General features: G+C 40.8%; 1 pseudogene; it reads right to left on the reverse strand.

Moving 5' to 3' along the window:
• Positions 1–2443: 2443 nt before the first annotated feature.
• Positions 2444–25805, reverse strand: part of LOC148018856 (aspartate aminotransferase, cytoplasmic pseudogene) — a 183028-nt pseudogene continuing 159666 nt past the window's right edge.

A 25805-nucleotide genomic window follows, 5' to 3' on the forward strand; every position in this document is an offset into this window, starting at 1 on the left:
TATGTGACATTCATGGATGCATCCTCTTAAGATGAATCCCTAAGTCGAGAAGAAATCACCACTCACACAGAAGGAAAAAATCTATGATACCCTTCTAGCAATCTCAACAGATAAATAAGTCATTTGTTTAGAAGGAGGATACTGGTTCTAGTGGAACATCAGATGATGACACTACTCCCTTGAAGGAGTTAGACCTCTATCTAGAAGCAATCCGTGGGACTTTTATCTGTGAAGTGGAAGGTGAAAGGCAATTGACATTTTTGGATGTTGATGGTACTGAACGTCACCTAAAAAGGGGGTCTAAATCTTCCAGAAGAAGAACTAGTGGTCCTGTGAGACCTACTAAAGGAGAACTTAAACGTGTTTACTTAGTTGTATAAAGATCTAAAGGGGATTGATCCCATAGTATTCCAACACCACATTGATCTAGAGCCTATTGCCAAACCTGTGAGGCAAAGATAGAGGCATATGAATCCCAATTATTTGGCTTTGGTGAAGGCTCAATTATTAAAGCTCCTAGAAGATAAGTTTATTTATCTCATGGCTAACAGTGAATGGGTTTCGCCCATTGTGGTCGTACTACCCAAGAAGAACGGGAAACTTCAAATATGTGTGGACTTTCGAAAGCTAAACTCCAAGAGGAAGAAGGATCATCTCCCCATCCCTTTCACAGACCAAATGTTGGACGCAATGGTAGGCCATGAGCTCTATTCCGTCTTGGATGAATTCATCAGATACAAACAAGTCCAAATCGCAGAAGAGGACCAATCCAAAACAACCTTCACAACAAAATGGGGAACCTATGCTTATAAAGTGATGTCGTTTGGGCTTTGCAACACCCCACCTACTTTTCAGAGAGTGATGATGGTTGCCTTCCAAAACCATCTACATGATCTCATTGAGATGTATCTCGATGACTTCTATGTCTATAGCCTAATCCGTGAGCATTGGGGACACCTAGAGCAATGTTTTGACAGATGCTGTGAAAATGGGATTTCTCTCAAGCCCGAAAAATGTATCTTTGGCATCTCATCAGGAGTTCCTCTGGGCCAAATTTTCTCTACACAAGGGATTACAACAGACCCAACGAATATTGAAAAGATTGCAGCACTGACATCACCAACAAACCTAAAGTTTCTATTGGAAAGGACTGTGGAAAGATGTCAAGGACTTTGTCATGAAGTGCATGCCTTGTCAACAGAATAAGGACAACATCCATAAGCCAAGAGGTTTGTTACAGCCATTACCTATTCCTATAGGTAAATGGGATCATATTACTATGGATTTTATTACTCGCTTGCCTACTACCAAGAAGGGATAGAATAGTATATATGTGGTGGTAAATAGACTCATCAAGGCAGCCCATTTTATTCCAACCAAGTTCCAGTTTACTGCCTCTCAAGTGGCCAACCAGTTTATGGAGCAGTTTTTTAGACTACATGGATTACCGCAAGTGATTGTTCATGATAGAGACTCAAAGTTTATGAGTAACTTTTGGCAAGTGGTATTTAAATCTATGGGCACTGAATTGGCTCCATCTACATCCTATCATCCACAAACTAATGGACAGACAAAAAGAGTCAATAAATGGTTGGAGACTTATCTTCGTCATTTCTGCTATGATGTCCAAAATTCATGGGATTCTTGGATACACTTGGCTGAGTTTGCTTATAAAAAATCTACCCACGCTAGTATTGGAGTTTCACCCTTTGAGGCTCTGTATGGTTACTCTCGTGGCGGTTCCAGGGAGCGTGGTTCAGGCTCAGGTGGATGATGTGGAGGCACGGACGTGATGACTTCATCTCGTCGTTCAAATGGAGTTGCGTGACCTCAAGGATTTGTCACACCTGTGGGGACGTCTACTCCAGTTACTTCGACTTTTGCTCTCAGCCGTCTATGGCACCCCTATCGGTGCTACTCCGATAGATATTACCCTAGTCGATACACCGGATGCACAGGGGTCTCCTGGATATGCCTAATGGGACCTAAAATGGGCCAACACTGGCTCATGCACTAGCCAGACCTCTATCATGCGCTTAACAACCCCACGGCCTCGCGGCTAGGAGCATGGATGACACATACATCATCTTCCTAAACATCTTGTGTTTGTATCACATCTCATAGTCCAACTCTAACCCAATTAACACTCCTCAGAGGGAGTCCCTAGCACATTGCCAAATGGCACAAAGCACAAACATAGGAGGTCCTCCCACGGCTGACTGCCGCTACCTCACTGCGACTCTCCTACATCTTGGGGATTGGCCCCTCGATGCGTCGCTCAACATAAAACACAATATCGCACATATTTCCACTCAAGGTACCAATTGATCGTATCCAGGAATGTATCATACCTCACTTTCTTTCCCCTTAGACCCATGTCTAGCCTACAGCTTGGGACAACCTTACTCACTCAACGTTGGTCACGATCTACAGAATACAGGTGCTATGCATCCAAGAGGTATTGTCTGATACGTTTTATCATTTTATGCTTCATGCAAATTGTGAATGCCCATGTGCTCAAACAATTAAGACAATCAGCATTTGTGCACATGTGGAAAACATTTCTTTTAATGATTTTGACTATTGCTCGTATGCGGCGTTGCATGAACCTAGCACCGAGAAACCCTCGTGCTACTAGGTTCTTAATTTTTAATTATCGACCAACCTAAATGGTATGCATAGAAACCAGCAAGCTTTTCATCATTTCATTCAGCATTTAAACACCTTTTACACACTCTACCCCCTCACCCGTTTAAGTTGTGCATTATTGATAGGTTTAGGGTTCATGTCCATGTTTTTTGTTGTATGAAAAACGCTAAAAACTCACTAAAACATAAAGATAGGGATGAATTGAGGCTAAACCTCATACTTCAGACCCCCCATACATACACAAACATGGTTCTTATTTTCTAGTATTTTTCGCACACTCAAATCCTAGTTTTCCCTCATTTTTAACCATTTTCCCTATTTTTCTTTGTATTTTTTGCAATATTAAATGACTGAAAATACAATATGAGTTGTGGGCTATGGCCCCTAAGTTCATTTGCAGCAAAAACACAAATTTAGTTGGTGTGTCTTATTACATTTCCCATTGATATATCAAAACCACTCAATTTCCCCATATTTCGCGTGTTTTATGGGTTTTACACTATTAATTTCAGTCATAACACTTATGTTTTTCTGATTTTCTGACCATAAATTGATCAAACTCATAGCAAACAACATCATAATGCATAATCATTCCATGGGAACAAGTATTCATGAAGCAAATTGCATAAAACATCAATTTCCTTTGTAAAAATGAAATTACCATTCTTTGCGGGTTGCGGGTTTTTATTTGCCATGTCTCAGGACTGATTTCTAGTAGCCATTAATGCTCATGACAGTCCACAATCACCAATCTTCCTTCCTCTTGCATCACGGAGCAATCCGGTCTTCATTGGACAAGCATCCGTCATCCATTCTTCTTCGTCTTCTTCACCACATGAATCTGCCCTTAGAGGAGAGAGAGGGAGGAGAGAGAAAGACTGAAATCAGAGATTTCCATTGAGGCCACCATTTGACGGGTGAAGGCAGGCGATAAGACCTGCCAAGAGAGGGAAGATCAGCCCCATGATCGATTGTATGGGTTGCTTTCAGCCTGCATACTCCATCTCCATCATAAGAGGGCGCAAAAAACGGCCGCCATGTTGCTCCACGTTTTTTCTTCATCCCTCATTCTCTCTCCATGTTTTTTTATCAATGTTGCATAAAATTTTTAGTGGGGGGTCCAAACTCAAAAGGCATGCCCAATTTTGGCCTCTCAAGTGTCCACCTTTTCATATCTTGACCATTTTGTGGTCATTTCCCCGTCCGCACTCCGAATCAAGCTCTGAAAAATCCTGGGCATCCGGCTTGACATCCCACATTGGCCGGTAACTCTTGTCAACCCACACAGCAGTCTGAAAAATTATCAAAAATCAACAAGTGTCGCTCGGGCGCCTTTAAAGCACTTTGCCACTTAAAATCGTCCTAGATCGAGCCGCTGCCTTCGACGTTGAATATTTTTCCCTTGATATTCGTAATTTTTAGCTATTTTTAAGCACTTCTCGGCATCAAAATTCCGCTCTCAATGCCGAGGAGTGTGGACGCAGATGGGAGAGGACCCATCTTAGGCATACCCCAGGGGGATATGCATATCTAGTCAATGATAGGTCAGGAGCCATCATCATGAATGATGAGGGGAGGAGGGTGATGGATCGCATGAGAGAGTTGTGCCAACAAGTTTTTCGGCACAACGTCTTGGATCATTGGAAGAATATACCGGAGGTTTTCTTGGCCATGTGGGCTACTACAGAAGATTTATTGCACATTTTGCAACCAAGGCAACCCCTTTTACAGAAGCTCCTAAGGAAAGATGTAGATTTCCTTTGGACTGATTACTACAAAGAAGCCTTTAATACCTTAAAACAGTGCCTCACCAGAGCACCCATCCTGCAGCCTCCTAACTCGACAAAGGAGTTCCATGTTCACACAAATGCATCGGTCAAAGGGCTAGGTGTTGTCCTATGCCAGAAGGGTTCTTCCAAGTTGGATCAACCAATATATTATGCAAGCCGAAAGGTCACTGATAAAGAACAAAACTACACAGTGACAAAGCTTGAGTGCTTGGCAATGCTATTTGCATTGGAGAAGTTTCGACACTATCTACTGTCGAATCATTTCAAGTTCTACGTTGTCGAAGGGTTTTCGAAAACAAAGTCGCGTCCACAAAGGACCTTGATGAATTTCAAGATAGAAGATCAATCAAGCGAATAAGCAAGACAAATATGATGCCAAGTAACAATTGTATTACTGCCAAGATGTTTACAAAATACAAGACGAAATCGAATCTGAACAGCCCACTGGGTTTATGCCGCCCGATCTCAAGTTGAAATTCAACTCTCAAGCTTGTATCTCAAACTCAAGAATTACTCTAAATGCCCAGGGGAAAGGCCTTGCTCCAAGTTCCATGCCAATTTCTCTATATAATGTAGGTAGTAGTGTTTCATTAGCCTTTTCCATGATGGCAGCAAGATTGATCAGAAATGCTGAAATTCTTAGGTTCCATAAAACTTTCGTCTGCTCCAAGTTCCAGGCCAATTTCTCTATACAATGTAGGTAGCAGTGTTTCATCAGCCTTTTCCATGATGGCAGCAAGATTGATCAGAAATGCTGAAATTCTTAGGTTCCATAAAACTTTCGTCTTCTCCATGGTTGATGATGCTGGAAGATAACTCTTCTATTTCTCTATCTCTACTCCTTCTTCAGCTTCCTTGCTGGAGCTGCCGTGCTCTTGAGCTCCATAGTCCACTCAGAGAAGAGATCCCTGTCACCCAAAACTGTTGTCACAATAGAGGCTCCATGGATTGGTGGATTTGAATACATAGATCTAATCACAAGTTTTAACTCACTGTCAACACGGGTAGCCACAGATGCACTCTGGCACACAATGCTTAGAGCTCCCACATGTTCACCATAAAGTTCCATGTTTTTGGCATAGTTCTGAGCCACCAAACACTCACCCCCATCCACCACAAATAGACGAACTGCATATGCATCTGCACCAAGGCTCCCACTGGCAAAACCTTGATATGCAATGTCAAAGAAGGGCAACATGTTCTTGCTCCGAATCACTTGGCGGATACCTTCCCATTGTTTTCTAGTAGGGTCAACTCTAGTGGGATTGTGAGCACAGGCATGCAATAAAACTACCACACCATTAGGAGCTTATTTCAGGTCCTGAAGCATCCCTTCATAATCAAGTCCCCTTGTTCTAGGATCATAGTATCGATAGCTTTTCACTGCTAGTCCACCAAGGCTGAAGACTTTTGTATGATTCCCCCATGTGGGGATTGGGATAAAAATGATATGCTCTGCATATTTCTTGGCAAGAAATTCAACTCCAACTTGAAGGGATCTAGTCCTTGACAAGCACTGAGAAGTGCATACTCTTTTTTCCTGGATAGCAGGGCTATCACTGCCAAGAATTAGCCTTGCACTGAACTTATTAAATTTGGGTATGCCAGTGATAGGAAGGTACACTCCAGACCCATGCAGCCCTCCTATGGAGCTTCATTGGTGACCCCCCCAATAGATTTACATAGCTAAACTTTTTGTAGCCTCCAAATCTCTGTGTATAATGTTGCTCTGGTGCAAATAGTCCATCCCCTTGGATACATCAATAGCTACTCAAAGAAGGGTTGGCAATTTGAAGACACCCCACTGATTGTGAAGATAATCATACACACTTCCACCAGACATGAACTCTCATGTTCATCCATCAAGAGGTTTGCTTCTTAAGATAAATAGGGTGAAGAGTCTTCTCTAGGCTCGATGTTGAACTCCAACACATGAAGCATGTATGTCTCCAAACCGTGAGCTTCACGTCTATTCCCAGTATGTCCTCTAGCAATCTTGTTCCTTATATCTGGTTCTCTGTGCCCTAATCTAGGGGTATCAACAGTAAGAACAATGCTCTATATCCAGCTTTTTCTACTTGATGGACAAGTTCTTCCGCTAACCTCCAAAAAAGTATTGTGGGAAGGCATGGCCACCGATCTAGCCCAGTAAGCCCCTAGTCGTCCACTTGTACGGCATTCTTGTATTTCTTCTTATCTTAGATCTGGGATTTCTTGTACAGCTTTGACAGCTTCAGCAATCTTGCTTGGCATCCGTTTTTTCAATATTTTTGACACACACACACACACAAGCATTCATTCACACACACGCAGAGATAAATGAACACAGATAATATTATTTACAATGGAACGAAGTCCTAACACACGGGTTTGAGACGATAACTGGAAACACACTTACGGAAAGCTAGGGTTCATACACACACAAACACGCAAGCCACAGGCAAAACAAAATGCAAACACAACAACTAGGTATACACGAAACATGAATGTCACATACAAAAACTTTTTGGTGGATTCCACACCTTGGATGCGCAGCAGCACGACATCCATCCCCTCTGATCCTGCACAACCTTCGGATGGGCCAACTACCCATGATCATTGTCGTCAAGATCCACGAACAGATCAATCTCTTTGTCGTCTATTTCCGGTATATCAGCAAGGTTATCTGACATATCATCTGTCTCTTCTACTAGAGTTTCTTCTCGTTGCTCTTCTCTTGCAGATTCTTCCAATGCATAATCCTCCTCATCTCTTTTCTTGAAAATCTTGATTCTTTTTTCCTGCAATGGGCACTCTAAGCACTGTCCCATCCAATTCTATCAGCTCATATGTTGCATTGTCAAAGACATGTCTGCGGCCCAAACCATCTTTTCACCATCTTCCGAAGTGCAGTACGCTGATTTTCAAGGCTGTTATCAAAGACTAATACCTAGTCTCCCTCTTCTATTGCTCTAGGCCACAAGCGATGCCTACTGTCAAACCTGTCCTTATTTCTAAGTCTAGCAACCTTCAACCTATCAATAGCTAGCTGAGTATCCTCTGGTCTTCTCTCCAACTGCCGGATCCGAAGAGTTAAGAGCTCCTCTCTTGTCAAATCCTCCTGCCAAGGTAAAATTGACCAAGTCAAAGCACAAGTCTGAGTCAGCATAATTGGTTTTTGGCCATACATCAACTCTGTAGGCATATATCCTGTGGTAACATTGTGAGTCGTACGATCAGCCCACAAAGCAAATGGTAGAAGTCTCGACCATTCTCAAATCTGTCCTCTGTATGCTTTGGCTAATGCTTTCACTATATCGGTGGATGCCCTCTTTCACTCTTTCCATTTCCCTCTAGATTGTATGCTGTGGTTAGAGCCAACTTGATTCCTAGTTGAGAGAAAGCTCCCTAGCTTCATCTACATCTAATTCACCGCGATCTGCTGAGAGCGGAGTTTTGATGCCAAGAAGTGCTTAAAAATAGCCAAAAATTATGAATATCAAGGGAAAAAAATTCAACGTCGAAGGCGGCGACTCCAGCTAGGACGATTTTAAGCACCAAGTGAAATTCGACTCTTAAAAGGCGCCCGAGCGACACTTGTTGATTTTTGATAATTTTTTAGACTGCCATGTGGGTTGTCAGGAGTTGCCAGCCAATACGGGATGTCAAGCCAGACACACAAAAATTTATAGCACTCGATTTGGACACCGGACGGGGAAATGGCCAAGGAAATGGGCAAGATTTGAAGAGGTGGACTTATTTTTGGCCAAATGGTCATGACCTTTGGGGCCTTGGGAAACTTTTAATGTAGCATCAAATCGTGGACATTTTTTGAAGATGAAGAAAACGTGAAGAGGGCGCTTGTTGCATGCTAAAAATTGCGCTCAAAATGTGGGAGATCCATCATGTAGCCTGTGAGCAAACCCCCCAAGTGATCATGGGGCTTGACTACCTTCTCCCTGCTAATCATATCGCCACCTCTCGCTCGCACAATGATGGCCTGGATGAAGATTTCTGATTTTAGTATTTCTCTCTCCTCCCTCTTTCTCCCTTAAGGGGTTGTTCTTGTGTGGAAGAAGACAATGGAGAATGATGGAGGAAAGCTTGTCCGGATGAGACCGGATTGCTTCCGAGTGGATGAAGGCATGAAAAGTGTTGTTCTTGAAGATATTGAGCATTAAATGTATGCTGGAAATCAGTCCCGTAATCAAGACCAAGAAACCGAGACCTAAAAATAAGCGGTAATGCTATTTTTGTAAAGAAAAATGATATTTTTATGCTATTTGCTTTATGAAATCTTGTTCATATGGGATGAAAGCTCATTATGATATTGTTTGCCATGAGTTTCAACTGGTTTCAACCTTAAAATCAGAAAATATAAGGCTACATGGCCGGAATTAGTGTGAAAATGCATGGAAAACACGCATTTTAAGGGTAAATTTGGGTTTTTTCCTATATAAATGAGAAATATGATATGTCACACCAACTAAATCTGAGTTTTTGCTATCAATGAGCCTAAGGGCCACAACCCACAATCAACTTTCATTTTCAGTCATTATTTATTAAAGAAAAATAGGGGAAAATGCCCAAAAATGGAAAAAACGGGTTTAAAATTAGGGAAAAATAGAAAACGGGCTGAGGAAAATTAGGAAAAATTATATCTATGTTTGTGCAATTTACAACGATGGCAAAGCATGAGGTTGGCCTCGGTTTTTTTCCCATTTCTATGTTTTGTGCGTATTTATTGTTCTTATAAAAGGGAATAATGCATAGAAACCCTATCTAACCGATCAAGGATGCAAAATGCTAAGAGTTGGATGAAGAGGGGCTGAAACACTGAAAGATAAAGAAAAGATTTGATTCATGCATTGCACTTGGCATATAGGAAATGGTTTGAATAAAGAGGATGGTAGCATGAGCATATGGCTCGGTGCCTCCTTTCCATGTAGCATGCGCTAGTGAAATTCATGGAAAGAATGTTTTATGCACCATGCACGATATTGATCTTTCTTTTGTCTGAGCACATAGTCATACACGATTTGCATTAATCATAACAATTAAAAGGTATCAGAAAAACCTCCTGGATGCATGGTACCTGTCTTCCTTAGGTTGTGACCAACAATGAGCATGAGAGGATGTCCTAAGCTGTAGGTTAGCCGTTGGGTCGTAAGGGGAAATTGTAGTGAGGAATGGTACATCCTGGAACGTAAAATATTGGTATCTTGAGAAGAGTTTTTTTTTGTTTGTTTTATATGTTTAGCAGCGCATCAAAGGGCTAATCCCTGGATGTAGGAGAGCTGCAATGGGGCTTCGACTATTAGTCAGTGGAGTGCCTCCTATATGTGTGTGATGAGGCATTATGCCTATGTACTTTGGGTTCTCCCTTAGAGGAGTTTTAGGAAAACGTTGGACTATAAACTATAAACGCATGAATTAAGCTTTAGGGCAGTTTGTCCTCTAGCATTGGATTGACACTCCTGGTCTGCGAGGCCGTCTAGCCTGTTAACATAGTTTGTTAGGTGTAGGAGGAAGCGTAAGTTCTTCCACTTCTCCACCAAGTCTACCTGCTTCGAGTGGGGGGTGAATACACCCGTTCAAGCTCCTATTGTTAATCCGATTGTCACCATGGCACAACCTATTGCAATTCCTGCAGGGACGCCAGATTTACCAGCCTTAGGAGTTCCCTTGCCCATTTTTAATGGGTTAGCAGAAGAGGATGCAGAATTTTACATTTGTGAATTTCAAAGATTGATGTTCAATTATCGCATCCAAGATGAGGGATATCTCATGATGTTCTTTAATATGATGTTAAAAAGAAGGGCTGCAGTATGGTATCATAGCATAGAGTCTCGAACCATAACCACAATTGATCAATTCTATGAAGCTTTCCGAGGAGAATATGCCCCTAAAAGAGGTGGTCAATATTGGTTGCGGGTCTTGAATATAACACGCTAAGACACTCATGAGAATGTGAAAGCTTATGCCAAGAAGCTGAAGGAAGTATTTCGTAAGTTACAAACTTACATTCCCATTCTGTCGGTTGCCCAATTGCAATACTTTTTGCATGGGTTGGATTTTAATATCCAAGTACAATTGAGCAGTGTGGCCTTGGCAGATATAGACAACGCTATTACATGGGCAGAGGGAGTAGAAGCATGATTACAAATGGCCTACTTCTCTCAAATGAATGTTAATGCGGGTTTAGTATCTGGAGGCAATCTACCATTGACAAATGGAAGTCAAGGGATGCCTACGACTAACTCTAGTGGGAGAGGAAGTATGATTCAGAATGTACCCTTGCTGCCAGCTCCTCCCAGTGGGACTATGCCTATAGCAAGTCAGTTGGCTCCACCAAATGTTGGAGGCCAGGTTTTGAATTCTAATGCTGTTCTTGTGGGTCAACAGCCAATGCCAAATCAGATTGTTAGGCCAATGGAACGACAGGTCGACGATCGAGGCTATGAGTCGAGTGCATCTAATGTCCTTGGAGAAGTTAAGGATATGATGAAGCATTATACCAATATGATTTCCGAAAAATATCGACAAATAGTTGTGGACGTTAATTTCTTGAAGAAGCAACAAAATCTGATAGGGAGTCGACGCCCTGAAGAGGGTGGACCCTCTAGATTCAGTTGTAAGTGGTGCGGTGGACAGCATTTCCCTAGAAACTGTCCAAATATTAAATGCAATATTTGTGGGAAGTCGGGCCATTTAACTGCTACCTATTGGAGTAAGATTAGTTCCCTCCAACAAGGAAGTAAACAGCCGGTCCCAGTGAATCATAGAGCGCAAGGAAATAACTTGCAGTAGAATAATGCACCAAGACAAATATTGCAAAGGGGGAAGGCCACTGTTGAAGAGTTGCCACAAGGCAACGGAGTCAGCCTTATTGAGGCTGTACGAGTCAATGATGCTGAAACCTCTAACTTAAGAGCCGTGACAAGAGGCCAAAAGGCTAAAGAGGTTGACAAAGATAAGGAAAAATCGGTTGAGGGAAACCCTAAACAAGGGAATAAGGGGATGCAGGTCCAGAATCCTAGCATAGAAGGGGGACCGCTAAAGCCGGTTGACAAAAAAGGTGACCCTAAAAAAGATGAGGAAGTGCCAAGAAAGAAGGCAAGAGCCAAAAAAAAAGCACCAAAACCGGTCCAAAGACCAAAAGAGAGGATGATTTGGCGAGAAAAGAGAACTTTGGCTACTTATCATGACTTTGATTTAGCAAGTTCTCTTTGCGAAGTCAAACTAGATGTGAACCTTTTGCAATTGATCAAATTATCTCTAGGAGTACGCAAGGAATTTAAGAAGATTCTGCGTATTGGGTATATTGTAGAACCTTTGGGCATAGCACGAGTAGGGGAAGATTGGTTTGACCATGCTGAAAAGAACTGCCCTAGGATTCCAGCTTATGTGGATGGAATATTAGTGGAGCATGCTATTGTAGACACTGGATCCTCCGTCAATATCATGAGTTAAGAGTTGAAGGAGAGGTTGGGTCTAGGCATCCAGAAAGACAGCTCCACCCTTCTTAGAATGGCTGATGATAGTCTAAGACAACCAGGAGGTTGCGTTACTAGGGTCCATGTTACGGTTGTGAATGTAGAATGATTCTTAGACTTTAGGGTGATAAGATTTGCAAGATGTCCTAGCTATCGAGTTTTGCTAGGTAGGCCTTGGATCTTACGAACAGACTGTCAAGTCGATATACCTGCCGGTCGAGTGGTTCGAGGTAGAGGTGCTAATCGAGTAATAGTCGATGCTTACCCTGAGTCTCCTCAGAGTGAGAGAGCTCCTTTATCTTCTACTGAATTAGAGACAGTAGATGATCCATCTGGTAGTACTGAGACATCATCCAGTGATGAATCTAAAGAGGGGTCCACTACAGAGGATCTCTATCAGATAACTCTAAATGAGCCGGTAGAGCCGCAAGATAGAATAAGAGATGCGGATGTGATTGAGTTAGACCTTGGCATGCCGAATGATTCGCGGACAATTAAATTAGGTTCCATGCTCAGTTCAGTAGAAAGGGAGGACTATGTGTCCTTGATTCAAGAATTCCGTGACATCTTTGCTTGGAGTTATGATGAGCTGAGAGGCAATCCTCCCAGCCTGGCTGTTCATACTATTCCTGTAAAAGAAGGTAGTCGTCTTGTGCGTCAGAAGGTAAGGCGTATGCCTTTTGAATTGAGAGACGAGCTGTTTGAGGAGTTACAAAAGTTAAGAAAAGCTGGTTTAATCTTTCATGTACAACACACAGAATGGTGTTCACCAGTTGTTATCAGGAAGAAGAAAAACAACCAGATCTGACTATGTGTGGATTTTAGAGAGCTAAATAAGTAGACGGTTAAGGATTACTACCCGTTTCCATTTATTGAAAAGATTTTGGATCAATTAGCAGGTAGGGATATATATTTATTTATGGATTGCTTTGTAGGATATAACCATATGGCAATTGCAGAAGAGGACAAGTTGAAAACAACTTTCATTACTGTCTTTGGTACTTTTGCATACCATGTGATGGCCTTTGGTTTGTGCAATGCATCTGGATCATGGCAACGAACAGCATACAAGACCTTTGGTGACATCTCCCCAGACGAGCTGAAAGTGTTTATCGATGATCTGGGGGCAGCCACTGTAAGGGATAGGATGTTGATTATCTCAAGAAAGTGCTTTGAGCGCTGCAGACAATTTTGTATCACTCTTAACCCACGAAAGTGTGTCTTTGGAGTGCCTTATGGGCTATTGCTAGGCCATGTGGTCAGTTCAGTAGGGATTGTAACTGACCCTGAAAAGATCAAGGTCATAGTTGTTATGAGTTCACCGCGCACTCCGAAAGAGGTTCATAGCTTTCTGTCGTCGATAGAGTACTATCGGAGGTTTATAAATGCCTTGGCAGAAAGGACGTTTCCATTAACGAACTTATTATCCTTTAGCTGTTCATTTGAATGGAGCGACCCTTGTAATGTAGCTTTCGAGGATGTGAAACAGGAGCTAGTAAAAGCGCCGTTTTAAAAGCACCTAAAAGAGGCGAGGTGTTCTATATATTTTCAGTAGCCACCATGCATAGTATGAGCTGTCTGCTATTTAGCCCAAAATTGGGAGGAAAAGTGGTATCATCTGATAGCTTTTGCTAGTCGAAAATTGGGCATTTCAGAGATCAACTATACCTACATGGAGAAGTTGTGTCTTGCGATGGTCTTTGGGACTAAGAAATTCAGGCACTACATCCTCTATGAGAAGGTAGTGTTCTATACGAAGTCGGAAGGACTTAGATTGCTTATAAACAAGCTACAACCGCCTGATCATTTGGCAAAGTGGTTAATCACTTTGCAGGAGTTAAGTGATACGGAAGCAATGTTTAAAATTGATACAACTTCGATTCCATCTTGGTATGCTGCTATTACGCATTATCTATCAGCAGGAGAGATGGGAGCTGGTTTATCAAAGTATGAAAAGAGGAAAATCAAACAACAGGCTTTGAAGTTTTCCTTGATCGCAGGAACACTATATCGGCAGGGTGTTGATGATATCTATCGCCAATGTGTGATGCCTGACGAGGTTCCTTTCATCTTGGAAGAGTGCCATGACTCTGCATGTGGAGGGAACTTTGCAGGACGGTTGACGGCACTGAAAGCTTTAAGAGCTGGATATTGGTGGCCGTCCATCTTCCAAGATTCCTTTGAGTATGTTAACAGATGTGATACCTGTCAAAGACATGACAGTAGAGAGAATAGAAAACACCCACTTACGGCTATCATGGCTATCCTTCCATTTGAGAAGTGGGGCATTGACTTTGTGGGTCCTATCACCCCGTCGTCTACTACTCAGAAGAGATACATTATAGTAGCCACTGATTATTTTATAAAATTGTCAGAAGCGTGGGCGATGAGGCAGGATAATGCTAAAGAGACTACAAGTTTCCTTTTAGAGTAGATTATTTTCCGTTTCGGTCCCCCGAAGGGAATTAGTGTTGGACCGTGGAACCCATTTTCTGAACAAAGTGATTAAAAGCTTGACTAAAGCTTGGCAAATCAAGCACAATAAAACGACTCCTTATAATCCGCAAGCAAATGGGCAAGTCAAAAGTACTAATAAGCAGCTTGTGGGTATCTTGTCTAAAATAGTTTCTAGGAAGAAACGAGATTGGGACAAGAAGTTGTATGTGGCAATATGGGCATACAATACAACGTTCAAGCGAGCTACCGGCCATACTCCATTTAAATTAGTTTATGGAGAAGAGTGTGTGTTACCCCTCGAGATCGAGTTGCCAACCATACGGTTTGCAATTAACCACTCTTTGGGCGATGAGGATTCCCAGCTTAAACTAATCAAATCGTCAACTCGGCATATCAGAAGATGTCCGCGTGAATTTCGGCGGCTGAAAAAACACCCCCCCCTAAAATTCACCGTTTTGATCAGATTAAGCTATAAGCTTAATCACTTAAGCCACAAGTCACACAAAAGCTCCCAAGTTCTGCAAGTCTTCCAAGTCTAAATCCTGCAAGTCTGATAAATCAACCAAGTTCTGCAAGTCTTGGTACTCTACAAGTCACATAAGTCTGCAACTCTGCAAGTCAGACAAGTCATCTGAAGTCAGAACTGACTTCTGTTCAAAACTCATAGAAGGGCTGTTCTTGCGCAGAAACTCCGAACTGCAAAGTTGTTCATTGGAAGGTACTGTTTGTATACGCAGGTTTGCTGAACCCGTTTCAGCACACACAGAAGATTAAAACGCAGATTTTTCAAAGATTACAAATCCCGCAATAGCCAAAGACGAAGATTGTGAAAGCCACACACAAAAATATATAAGCCTTGTACACCCGATCTTGAGCTACACTCATCCCGCTAATTGGATTTTGAGAGTGTGAGGTCTTTTGAGTTTTGCAGGATGACGGAATCACATATGGATGATTTAATGGCTGAAGGCGATCTTCCTGAACCTAGATGGAACAAAAGCTGGACTTAATCATGATGCAGTTGGATGAAGAACGACGAGCTAGGCAAGCATTGCAAGTTCAATTGGCTAATTTACAAAGATCGACTACCGACAAAGAGGAACCTCAATCTGAAGACCTTATTCGACGTACCATCGACGCGACTCTCGAAGCTCAATCCATCCGCAAGGAAACAAAGATAAGTAAAAGAAATTTCAAATTCCGTACTTTCAATGCCACTCGAGAGGGAAAAACTGTTCTTGCATTCATCAGTCAGTTTGATGATTATTTTCATGAGGAAACATATGCAGAAAAAGATAAAATCAAGTGTGTCACTAATCATTTAGTGGATAGAGCATCTCTTTGGTGGACCATGGTTCGTAAGAGTATAAATTTTCCCACTACCTAGGAGAATTTCAAGAAGAAGTTTATGCAGAATTTCCTTCCTCCACAATTCCATGAAAAAGCCATAAAGCAATGGGACCTTCTTCAGCAAAACGAGATCGTCAGCCTATTCCTCAGTACACTGAGTGCTTTTGGAATGCATTACTCCAGTTACGCATGCTTGAAGACGTACTTGAAGTGACATACAAGCGCAAGTATATGTTTGGATTACTTGGGCATTACTACGCTGAAGTTAATATGTTCAAGCCTGCAACTCTTGAAGACGCAATTTCTTTAGCTCACAATACTGAAGACAAGCTTCGAGGAAGAGACAAGCGTCCACAGCAATTCCAAGCCAATGGTAACTATGGATCTAAGCAATTCAACTCAAATTTTAGAAGATTTAATCAAGGTCGTTTTCCTTCATCATCTTTCCGTAAATCTTGGGCAAAACCACCTGCTTTACCATCCAATACCAACCAAAACCCTAAGCCCATTCCACAGCCAAATCCTAACATCCCTAGACTTCCTGCCATTGCAAACAATGTAATCAAAGCCAAACCTATAGCGTGTTATAAATGCCACCAACCTGGTCATCTAGCAGCCAATTGCCATTCGAAGAAGCCACCTGTCCATATCAACTACCTTGGAGCAATGAAAGATGACGAACATGAAGAAATGCCTGATTTCACGGAAGATGAAGACGACATTACTACTCCTTCGGATACTTTACCACGTATGCCAACTCCACATTCTTTATTGACAATGAAATGTTTGGTGCATGGAAGGAAAAAGATTATTTTGCATGATGATGGTAGTACTCATGATTTTATTTCTACAAAGCTAGTGAAAGAATTGAAGTTACAAACTGTTCCTACACATTATCGCATTAAAGCAGTATTCTTAGGCACTACGTATAATGGAACACAGGAAGTGCATGATTTAGAAATTCAAATTGGTGAATACACTGAAAGAAGGAATTTTCTAGTTGTACCATTACAGTCCAGTGATATTATTTTAGGTATGCCTTGGCGTCATCAGCATAACCCTGATATAGATTATTCCACACATTCGATTAATATTCATTTTCAAGGAAAACATATTACATTGTATGGTATGCATGCATCTAATGCTTTTCCACTGCTTTCGCATACTCAAGCTAAACGTGCATTATGCAAAAGTAGTAAATCTTATCTCATTTGGGTGAATGAACTGCAAGTTAAAGAAAATCATATACACCCTACGCATAAAGAATTTCTTGCACACTTTAAAGACTGTTTTGTAGAAGATCTACCACCTGGTTTACCTCCTTCACGTCCAGAAGACCATAAAATATATTTGATTCCTAGTACACAACCACCTTGTAAAGCACCATATAGACATAACCAGATAGAGCAAAAAGAAATTCAAAATCAAGTTGAGGAATTACTAAATACAGGATTGATTAGACCTAGTAGTTCTCTCCATTTGGTGCACCTGTTTTGTTAGTAAAGAAGAAAAATAAAACTTATCGTATGTACATTGACTATCGTGCTTTAAATAAGATCACAGTAAAGAATAGATATCCAATTTCTAGAGTCAATGACCTTATGGATAAACTGCAAGATTCTGCCATATTTAGTAAAATAGACCTTAAATCTGGTTATCATCAGGTGAGATTAGATAAATCTAACATATTCAAGACTGCATTTAGGACACAATTTGGTCATTATGAATTTTTAGTGATGCCTTTCGGATTGACTAGTGCACTTGCTACATTTAGTAGAATGATGAATCGTATATTTTTGAAATATCAGCATTGTGTTATTGTATTCTTTGATGATATTTTGGTGTTTAGTCAAAATGAGAAAGAACATTATGAACATTTGTCATTGGTTTTCCAGTTATTAAAAGATAATCAACTGTATGCCAATCTGGAAAAGAGTGAGTTCTTTAAAACAGAAATTGAATATTTAGGTCATATAGTATCATCAAATGGTATTAAGGTTGACCCTAAGAAAATAGAAGCAATATTGAATTGGCCTATACCTAAAAATGTGCATGAGTTACGATCATTCCTAGGTCTTGCTAGTTTCTACAGGAAGTTTGTGCGTAATTTTTCATTACTTGCTTTGCCTTTGACCAAACTTTTAAAGAAATGTATTGTTTATCATTGGTCCAATAATCAACAGAAATCCTTTGACTTATTGAAACATTCATTAACCCATGCTCCTGTATTACAACTGTCTGATTGTAATAGACCATTCTTTTTAGTAGTGACTGATGCTAGCGGATCTGGAATAGGAGCCGTAATTATGCAGGACAATCATCCCATAGCCTATTCTAGTTATAAGCTGAAACCCTCCGAACTTAAATATTCCACATATGATAAAGAATTATTAGCTGTAGTACAAGCTTTAAGACAATGGAAACACTACTTAATGGGTTCTGAATTTATGATTAAGACCGATCAACAAAGTATTAGACATTTACTTAGCCAACCTCAAATATCTAACCGACATATCAAATGGGCAGCCTTTATTCAAAGTTTTCATCTGATTATCCAATATCAACCCAGTAAAGAAAATGTAGTGGCCGATGCATTAAGTAGAAGACCTGCCATTCATAATATTTCTATTATATCATTTGATTCTTTAACTCCTATGAAAGATACTTATCATCAGGACATTACTTTTCATGCTGATTGGAATAAATTAGTTGGAAATAACTGGATTCCTATTGATTCACTGTCTTATAATGATGGATTCATATTTTATGAAAAAAGATTATGTGTTACAGTTCCATTCAGATCTTTTGTTTTGAATGAGATTCATTGTCCTCCATATCAATGTCATAGAGGTATCATATCTACTTTACGTACATTAATTGAAGATTTTATTGGCCGCATATGGACACTGATGTATCTAACTTTGTTTCTGAATGTTTGATTTGTCAAAGAGTTAAGAGACATCACGGTAAACAATATGGATTACTTATGCCTTTATCTATTCCATCAAGACCATGGGAACAAATTTCTATGGATTTTATTAGTGGTTTACCTAATACTAAAGCTAACCATGATATGATTTGAACTATAGTAGACAGGTTTAGTAAACAAGCATATTTCATTCCATGTAAGAAAACTTTAACAGCATCACAGGTAGCACAATTGTTTTTGAAAATTGTTTTCACTAACCATGGATTACCAAAAGTTATTATTTCTGATCGTGATTCTAGATTTTGTAACAACTTTTGGATTACTTTGTTTGCTAACCTAGGAACAAAAATTGATTTCTCATCTGCATTTCATCCTGAAACTAATGGACAAACAAAAGCCACTAACAGTACTATTCTAGATCTTTTACGTGCTTATACTATTTCTAAACCACAAACATGGGACACACATTTGCATTTATTATAGTTTGCATATAACAATACACCACACGCATCTACAAAGAAAGCACCGTTTGAAGTGATTTATGGTTATAGATTGTCTACACCTGTTGCATCTTTATCAAATAGAATTCAAAGTGCTGATGATATTGCTAGTATGCACGCTACTATTTTTGATGAAGTTAAAGCCATGATTGCCAAAGCCCAGCAATCATATACCAAACAAGCCAATAAGAAAAGACAAGCAATGAATTTCAAAGTTGATGACTATGTTTGGTTGAGAATAGAAAAATGTAGATTACAAAGTGTAGATAGACACCCAGTTGTGAAATTAGCCCGTAGATTTTATGGACCATTTAAGATCATTCACAAAATTAATGACAATGCATTCAAGTTAGAATTACCACCTCATTGGAAAATTCACAAAACATTTCACATTAGTTTATTACGACCCTTTAGAGGCCAATTACCTGTACACCCTGTTTATGAAAATCCATCTTTGTTAGAGGAAGAGACTGAAATACTTGAACCTGAAGCTATCATAGATACTGACTTTATGACCACTAGAACTAGCCGAAGATATTCTAGATATCTAGTCAAATTTAAGAACCATCCGGTAGAAGAAGCCCAATGGATGCATGCTAGAGACTTAAATGCTTTCCCCACTCTGTTAGCTCCACATTGAGCTAATAGCAATTGAGGTCAATTGCTATCCCACCCCGGGGGTATGATGCCAGGAGGCATATTTCACGGTGGATTCTGTGCCATGGTGGATTCCGTGAGGTTTTACGGTGGATTCCGTAAACTTTGATGACCGGGGCTCATACACAAAGTGGATTCTTTGTGCGAGAAGTTGATGGGGACGCCTATCCTTTTCGGGCGTTTCATTAATTTAGTGTGTATATGGGTGATTCCATAGCGGGTGATTCCGCAAAATGCATATTAAATTAATAAACGTTTATGAGTTTAGAGTGCGTACTCGTAATAAATTAAGGTTAGGATTGATTTCTAACTAGTTGATTTATTTATGTAGCTGAAGACTGCTAGGTATTCACTTTTGTCGGTTTAATTGTATTATTTTACTAACGATTGTGAATGCTTCAGTTGATGTGTAGAGATAGCAGCAGTGGCGGAGGAAAGCATTGGAGGATAGCGAGTATTCGATTTATCACTTATATTTTGATGGGCGCATACCTTAGGCATGACGCCTATATTTTGTCGTGCCTATTTATTGAGGCGTTGGATATTTATTTATTATTTTGTATGCGCATGGGCGCACTATTATGTTATTTGTACTTGGACATTGTATTGGGTATGCTTGACTCTTTGGGCACTGCCCATTAGCTTTATTTCTATTTTGTGCTAAAGCAAACTCAAAAGCCAAAAGCTTGCTATTTTGTAATTTGGGCTATTATTTCAGCTTGAAGATGATGAATACATAAAATACATGCTTTGTGGAGCGCTCACACAAGGCATGGGGGGATATTGCACCCAATTGGTCTCTTGTTCATGTCGTGCATGCTTTTTACCTTGAGTTTTGTGCAAAAAGTAGAGTTCTTTTGTTCTTGGAGACCTTCCGGCATTCACTACGCAAGCGTACAGCATTCGATCTGCGCACCACTTTTTCCATCACTGCTTACGACTGTTGATGAGTATCCCTGTTAAGCTCAATGAAGAAGGTGGGATGGAGCCATCAGTTCACCCTCTCAACATGCTAAACTTTGATTATCATAATTACGAATAGAGGAGTTCGTGATGGGAGGTTATGTAAACCCATTGTGGACGTATACATTATATTTTGACGGAGCATCCAAGGGCTCTAATAAAAAAGGGAGTGTTGGAGTAGTAATCCAAGATCCCTGATGTAGAGTAACGATGAAGTTAGCTGCTTATCTCGGGGTAGGATTCACTAACAATATGGCGGAGTATAAAGCCTTGATTATGGGACTGCATATTGCCAAACAAGGTGGTATTCATCGGTTATTAGTAAAAGGGGATTCTCAGTTGATCCTGAATCAACTAGATGGGACATACACAGTGCGGAATCCCATTCTTTGTATGTATCATCGAACTGCTATAACCCTACTTGAGGAGTTTGAGAGAGTGTCTTTTCAGCTGATTCCACGTTACTGGAATCGGTTTGTGGATTCACTGGCAAATCTTGCTTATGAAGAAGACATTTTCTTCAATTGTGGTCCTAGTTTGGATATTGCCATCAATGATGAAACAGGACCCGGTCGGTTGTGGGGAATGTTATCAGAGCATGCAATATATGGCAGACGATGGTTGATATGGGTGATGCAAAGAGTAGCCGAGACCAATCTACCGTTATTATCCTGGACCCATAGGCTGATTAGACAACATATTATGCGTACGCCTCTTGCTATATATGCAGGAGGGATGGGTCATAACCTTATGCATTTAGTTTAGGGCTACGAGCACTGTGTTTTCCTCCTTGGAAGGAGCTTATTATTGTATATCTGTACTCTTTCAGGGAGGGATGTGTAGGTGTTATTCTGTTTGATCTCGTTAGGCCAAGAGGGCCCGTTTTGCGAGGTTTTGAATGTTTTATTTTATTAGGCCAAGAGGGCCGATCAAGTTTTGTAGTGAAGTGCTTTATTTCATTAGGCCAAGAGGGCCAGTTATCTGTTTAGTGTAGGTACGGTTAATGGTTTCTTGTTTTAGTTTTGTGCTAGACAAGTTCGGAAGAAGAGCTTGGAAGGAGCCTTTTGTTGCGTGGAAGCTTCTCGTGGCCCTATCCAGGTGATATCTCTCCTTTATCAGTACCGTGTTTTTATGTTACTTGTGTCTGTGTACTTGTTAAGGGGGTTTTCTTTTCTTCTTGGGGATCGGCGTCCAAGGCATGAAGTCCCGAGGTTTAGGTTCAGTATGTCTGAGGGAGGTCTGAGTAGTCGTTGCCTCCTTTAAAGACATTGTTAAGTATCAAAAGACCTGTTTTAGAAGGGAGTTCTAGTGACCTTGTTCTGCGAGCCTGCTAGGAAGTCGTTCTAGGAGTTCTTGTTAGTTGTGAGGCAGTTAGAGAAGCCTGCCGGTAGAAGCAAAATGATGATGATAGAGATGAAAAGAAACCCTGAATATTCAAAAATACAATAAAAATATACAAAGGTGTGTAAAAAGGGGTTTTACCCCCTATAAAAATCGAAACGGAAAGAAAGGGAAAATTTATAAGCAGTTGATTATCGCCTAGTGGAGACTTGGTAAGTTCCTGGGGAGGACGAGTCAGACCCGGGGCCGATGCCTTGTCTTCCTAGGGGTGGCTTCTTGCTGGAAAAGAAGAAATTAAGGAAGGTTGGAGCGAAAATAAAAGTGAGTGTCAGAAAAGGATTAAGTGTCGCCTTGCGAGGGCTTGGTAGGTTCTTGGGTACCGAGACAGGACCTGAGGCCGATGCCCTGTTCTCCTTGGGTCACTACACTAAGCTCCCTCCTTTTTACATACTCGAGTATAGAAGGATAAAACCCTAAAAGAAGAAATGTGGTCAAAGAAAGTACTTCATGATCAAGCTATAGGAGTCCTCGCCTAGTAGGAGTTCTTGGTTATGTTGTCCTTGGTTAGGTAGGTAGTTTAGACCACCACTTAGGGCAACCTCTTTGATAGTTATTTTTAGTTTGGCCGTGTTGGAGCAGTTGGTTAGTAACTAACTTCGGACCTTCTATCAAATTATGCTAGGCCCACTCCTTTTGGATGTCATGCCTTGGTTTTTTCAGGGGGTAGGGTGAGCATTGTGCTGTGTTTAGTATGTATCTATTTTGTATCAGCTTGATGCTTCATTTGGTTGTTTTGTGCAGATCTACTGTGGGATTCGAAGGGCTGAGTCGCCCTATCCTGTGGTCGCCAATGCGAGCGGAGTTTTGATGCGGAGAAGTGCTTAAAATTAGCCAAAAATTATGAATATCAAGGGAAAAATATTCAACGTCGAAGGCGGCGACTCCAGCTAGGACGATTTTAAGCACCAAGTGAAATTCCACTCTTAAAAGACGCCCGAGCAACACTTGTTGATTTTTGATAAATTTTCACACTATCGTGCAGGTTTTCAGGAGTTTCCAGCCAATGCGGGATGTCAAGCCGGACGCGCAGAAATTTATAGCACTCAATTTGGACACCGGACGAGGAAATGGCCAAGGAAATAGGCAATATTTGAAGAGGCGGACTTATTTTTGGCCAAATGGTCATGACCTTTGGGGCCTTGGGCAACTTTTAATGTAGCATCAAATCGTGGACATTTTTTGAAGATGAAGAAAATGTGAAGAGGGCGCCCTGTTGCACGCCGAAAATTGAGCTCAAAATGTGGGAGATCCATCATGCAGCTTGTGAGCAACCCCCCCAAGTGATCATGGAGCTTGACTACCTTCTCCTTGCTGATCATATCGCCACCTCTCGCTCGCGCAATGATGGCTTGGATGAAGATTTTTTATTTTAGTCTTTCTCTCTCCTCCCTCTCTCTCCCTTAAGGGGCTGTTCTTGTATGGAAGAAGACAATGGAGAATGATGGAGGAAAGCTTGTCCGGATGAGACCGGATTGCTTCCGGGTGGATGAAAGCATGAAGAGTGTTGTTCTTGAAGATGTTGAGCATTAAATGCATGCTGGAAATCAGTCCCATAATCAAGACCAAGAAATCGAGACCTGAAAATAAGCGGTAATGCTATTTTTAAAAAGGAAAATGATCTTTTTATGTTATTTGCTTTATGAAATCTTGTTCATATGGGATGAAAGCTCATTATGATATTGTTTTCCATGAGTTTCAACTGGTTGCAACCTTAAAATCAGAAAATATAAGGCTACATGGCCGGAATTAGTGTTAAAATACATGGAAAACACGCGTTTTAAGGGTAAAATTGGATTTTTTGCTATACAAATGAGAAATATGATATGTCACACCAACTAAATCTGAGTTTTTGCTGTCAATGAACCTAAGGGACACAACACACAATCAACTTTCATTTTCAGTCATTATTTATTAAAGAAAAATAGGAAAAAATGCCCAAAAATGGAAAAAACGGGTTTAAAATTAGGGAAAAATAGAAAACGGGCTGAGGAAAATTAGGGAAAATTATATCTATGTTTGTGCAATGTATAACGATGGCAAAGCATGAGGTTGGCCTCGGTTTTTTCCGTTTCTATGTTTTGTGCGTATTTATTGTTCTTTTAAAAGGAAAAAATGCATAGAAACCCTATCTAACCGATCAAGGATGCAAAATTCTAAGAGTTGGATGAAGAGGGGCTGAAACACTGAAAGATAAATAAAAGATTTGATTTATGCATTGCACTTGGCATATAGGAAACGGTTTGAATAAAGAGGATGGTAGCATGAGCATATGGCTCGGTGCCTCCTTTCAACGCAGCACGCACTAGTGAAATTCATGGAAAGAATGTTTTATGCACCATGCACAATGCTGATCTTTCTTTTGTCTGAGCACATAGTCATACACGATTTTCATTAAGCATAAAAATTAAAAGGTATCACAAAAACCTCCTGGATGCATGGCACCTGTCTTCCTTAGGTTGTGAGCAACGATGAGCGTGAGAGGATATCCTAAGCTGTAGGTTAGCCGTTGGATTATTTAGTCCATTGCATACAATAAGGAAAAATTGAGGAATGGTACATCCTGGAACGTAAAATATTGGTACCTTGAGAGGAGTTTGTGTTTGTTTGTGTTATATGTTTAGCAGCGCATCAAAGGGCTAATCCCTGTGATGTAGGAGAGTTGTAGTGGGGCTTCGACTATTAGTCGATGGAGTGTCTCCTATATGTGTGTGACGAAGCGTTATGCGTATGTGCTTTGGGTTCTCCCTTAGAGGAGTTTTAGGGAAACGTTGGAATGTAAACTATAAACGCATGAATTAAGCTTTAGGGCAGTTTGTCCTCTAGCATTAGATTGATGCTCCTAGTCCGCGAGGCCATGAGGGTGTTTGTGTGTCATGAGCATGAGATCCGGCTAGTGCTATAGCCAATGCCGGCCCATTTTAGGTCCCGTCATCTGTAGTGATCTTACCCACACAGCCATACCTGCATAAAATTTTTTCCAATAAGAACTTACACACTGCACTAGTGGTCTTCATTCTCAAAGGTCTGCCCTCAACATAATTGGTAAGATCCTCTCTAGCTAATACAATATCTCTCATTTGCCATAGACCCATTGGCATAGTAACCAATTCAACTACCCACTTATAATGAATGCATAGCGGATAGGTTGTTGAAGCACGTCTCGATGACGCACTACGGAATACATCTGATAGTCTCTGCAAGTCTCTACAAAGCGAGAAACATCTCTGTACATGCCTTTCCACCAATGCTTTTCCTTGATTTTCTCATAAGTAGCCCACACTCCTCTATGATCAGCCTAAGGACTCTCATGAAATTCTCTCATCACCTATAACTGGGTCTCTTTAGCGCTGACAACCCGCAAGGGTAATCCACCTCTTTTCTTCGGGTGCTTCCAAAGAAATCTGTCCTTGAGAAAATAACCATAGGCTTTTCTCCTGAGCTTCTTGATTTCTTCATCTGTCCATTCATCTCTTTTGCTTAGTGTAGTAAGGTACTTGCCAATATGCAACCAATCTCCAGCATAGAGTTCTTCTATGAAAGGCACAATATCATAGACATGGCAAACATGATCAACCATAGCAGCTGAAATTTCGGCATCATCCTCTTCTACAAGTACTGTCTCCTCATCGTCATA

The sequence above is a fragment of the Lygodium microphyllum genome, chromosome 20, assembly GCF_053477565.2.
Source record: "Lygodium microphyllum isolate KBCC chromosome 20, Lygodium_microphyllum_v1.1.10, whole genome shotgun sequence".
Classification (NCBI taxonomy): Eukaryota; Viridiplantae; Streptophyta; class Polypodiopsida; order Schizaeales; family Lygodiaceae; genus Lygodium; species Lygodium microphyllum.